Source organism: Pinus tabuliformis, chromosome 1_1, assembly GCF_031772625.1.
Source record: "Pinus tabuliformis cultivar Carrire ecotype Pingquan chromosome 1_1, CPIR1, whole genome shotgun sequence".
Classification (NCBI taxonomy): Eukaryota; Viridiplantae; Streptophyta; class Pinopsida; order Pinales; family Pinaceae; genus Pinus; species Pinus tabuliformis.
Genome location: NC_142297.1, coordinates 671,706,357 through 671,710,345, shown reverse-complemented (window position 1 = coordinate 671,710,345; position 3,989 = coordinate 671,706,357).

The following is a 3,989-nucleotide window of genomic DNA, read 5'->3' as shown; positions in this document are numbered from 1 at the left end:
AAAGTGTGATGGTTGTGTGAACTTGGAGAGGGTGAGTGAGTGAAGAGTGGTGTGTACAAATGTGTAGAAATTTATGCAGAATATCTTTAGTAGATCATAGTGATAGAGGATGGCAGAGATACTTTGTTTCATCCAAGATCTTATACAGTAGTGTGGTAAAGGATTATGAAGGATTTCAGATCATTTCCTTCATACTTTCTCATCATTTTTTAGCAGATTATTTTTATGTATGTTGCATGTATTTTTTATTGGATTGTTATAGTGATTGAGTGAGCTATGTAGATTGGTTTTCAGTGGATTTGTTATATTGTATTGAGCCTTTATTTCTAGAGGTTGTTGTGTTGTTCTAGTTGAGCGATTCAGATTGAATCCAATCTAAAATATTGTGAAATGAGTGTCAGATAGAAGAGTGGAGTGTGTGCTCCGAAAAATTCAGTAAAGAGGATAAATTGCTTCATAGATCCAATGGGTGTTGGGAAAGACTTGTTGATTAGATGGGTGTTTGTAGAGTCGTAGATGAGGATCATAGTTCTCTCTGATAGTATCTAATTATATATTGTATGTAATTCAATTGCTTGATGATTAATATAATTATTTGAGTAGCGCAACAAAAACAAGGGTGGATTTTTACCTAGAGAAGGTTTTCCACCAAAAAATTCTTATATCTTCTTATGCATGATTATTTTGTTATTTCTCATGATTCTCGTGTGTTTTGATATATGATTTAATATACTAATGGGTTAGTGAAGATTGTGTTGCAGTAATTGAAAATGATTTTAAAAAGTAAATATACATTATCACTAATGATTCAACCCCCCCTCCCCTCTCTCCCCCCCCCCCCCCCCCCCCCCCAAGCAGTGAATACATTCCCAATGATAAGTTTTATTCAATTTTTTAAAACTTAAATATGATTGAAATAAGTTTTATGAATTTTAAAATATGTGGAGATGTAAAAATTACAAATATAAATTTTATTTCATTTTATTTCATTTGAGGTTATTTAAAAAATCTTAGTCATAATGCACATTGTCAATAAGTTTCTTGTGCTTACACTGAAATCAATGCATAATGTTAATCTAATTACCTTGAAATTAATGTACACCATACATTTAGTTACCTCAAATCATTAATCAACATCTTCATTGAAATCAATGCATCTAATGCAAGCAATCAAACAGGATACGAAATAAACATCTACACTTAAATTAATGCATCTAATGCAAACAATAAAATAGGATTAGAAATCAACATCTAGACTAAAATCAATGTATATAATGCAAACAATCAAATAGGATTAGAAATAAACATATACGCTAAAATCAATGCATCTAGTGCTAGCAATCAAATAGGATGAGAAATCAACATCTACAATGAAATCAATGCATCTAATGCAAACAATAAAATAGGATTAGAAATCAACATCTACACTGAAATAAATGCATCTAATGCAAGCAATCAAATAGGATTAGAAATCAATATCTATGCTAAAATCAATGCATCTATTGCTAGCAATCAAATAAGATTTGGAATCAACATGTACACTAAAATAAATGCATTGAAATCAATTCATCTAATGCAAGCTCAATCAAACAGGCTTATAAATTAACATCTTTAATTAAATCAAATGCATCTAATGCAATAAATGAAATCGAATTAGAAATCAACGTCTACATAGAAATCAATGCATCTAATGCAAGAAATCAAATAGGATTAGAAATTAGAATTTGTACACTGAAATCAATGCATCTAGTGCAAGCAATTTTCTTCTCTCTCTTCCCCCTCCATCTATATTGATTTCTCCTTCCATATATTCTTCTTTATCTCTCTACCTCACCCACCCCCCCCACAAACACACATGCTCTCTCTCTTCATATCTATTTATCTCTCCCTCCCTCCCTATATATCTCTCTTCCTCCCTCTGTCTCTCTTTTTTCATCTCTCTATATCACTCTAAGAACATACACATTGTTTCTCTATATCTATATATATCTCTATCCCTCTCCCTCTCTCTTCCCCTTCTCTCCCTTGGTGTCCCCTTCTATCTCTCTTCCCTCCTACTCTTGTCTCTCCCTCTCTCTCTCTCTCCACCTTTCTCTATTTGTGCGTATTTATTCTTACCTCCCCTTGTCTCTTCCTTCATCTCTCTCTCTTTCTCTCCCCCTCATTTCTCTCTCTCTCTCTCTCTCTCTCTCTCTTCATCCTCCAACTTTGTTGACTATCTCCCTCCCTCTCTAATTCTCTCCCCCCTTCTCCTCATATCTCCTTCTTTGTCTTTCCATCTCACCCCAAAACATACACACTCTCTCTTCGTCTCTCCCTTTTCACTCTCTCTCTCTCCACTTTTCTCTCTCTATATGTCTTGAACTTCTTCCCTCCCTATCGTTTCCTCCAACTTCATCTCTCTAGCTCCCTCTGTTTCTCCTCCACTCTCTCCTCCTCTCCCTCTCTCCATCTTTGTGTCCCCCCCTCTCTCTTTTACCCTTATCTTTCTCTCTCTCCCCCCCCTTCTCTCTTTCTTCACTCCTCCTCTTCTCTCCCTCACTTTATCTCCATCTCTCCCTTGTCACTCCCTCTATGCCTCCACCTCTATCACTCTAGGTCTTTGTTCTTCCCTCCCATATATATTTGGAGCTAATATACATCTTAATATATTAATTACGATGTAGATATTGTCTATATTGGAATTGAGCTTGTGGAATTTTGATTTTAAAATAAATGGGTTGACGAGATTTTATTTCAAGAGAATATTCTTCGTCTAGTACATCATCCAACACATCTTATGAAAAGCATTCGAACAGGTTTTCATTTTCAAATGAAAAATAACATATTTAATTTAAATATCATTTATATCACCACTAATCATATTGGAATAAAATGGTTTGATTTGGTTAATAGTGAGTCACAATAACCATAGAGGCAATCCATATCACTTATTTACTACATATTTAAAAAAGACACCACAAACAAATAATTGAAAAAAATTGCAAAATTTAGCACTTGGCTTTAACCAACTGACACCGCTCATTTGAATGCATTGACACTCTTACCTCACTCATGATTATATATTTATATTTATGTATCTCATAAAGAGTTGATTATTGACATTGAAATTTTAAATAAATTTATGTTAGTATTAAATTTTAAATTAAATATTAAGAACATGTGTGTTTTTTATTTAAATTCAATAGATGATGTAAGTATATTTCTAAACATTTTAAGGATTAAATTATTTAATAAAAAAAAAAATCAAACATTTTTAAATACTTTGACAATTTAAAAAAAAAATTAAAAAAAAAAAAAAAAAAAAATATATATATATATATATATATATATATATATACACAACAATTTAATTTTTCATATAATTCATTATTTCAAATGTGTGTTGTACATTTAAGTAGAGGGAAAATGATCATTTTTCATGGAAATCTTACCTAAAATTTTCCAAATATTAATGTTCTAGCTACCTCCATCAGAGATACATAGAGCACTTCATGTCTTCCAATTGAAACTCTTTAGGTTTTATTTCTTTAGGTAGCTTTAGGTTATGATTACTTTAGAATTTTAAAAATATTATATTTTATTATTTTATATTTATAAAAAAATAGGTTAAATAAAATTAACATATTGAGTCAACTTGTATGACTCTTTTTGTGTTAATGACTTTTTTGCTAACACCTATGACATATATCAACCATATTTATTAATGTGGTTGTGCTAGTATATATTAATAATAATATTAACAATATTAAATTTTTAATATTAATATCGTATTTCATAATTTAATTTAATAATAATAATAATAATAATAATAATTTTTTAATATTCGTATTAGATTTAGTAAGGTTTCTACATGACATGATAACCAAAATTATAATAAAATTTAGAATTTTAATGTGGTAAAAACTTTTGTGGAAGATAAATTTATGATTCATTCAAATTCAAGTTATATGATAAGGAACATTTTTAGGACGGAAAGACATACTTAC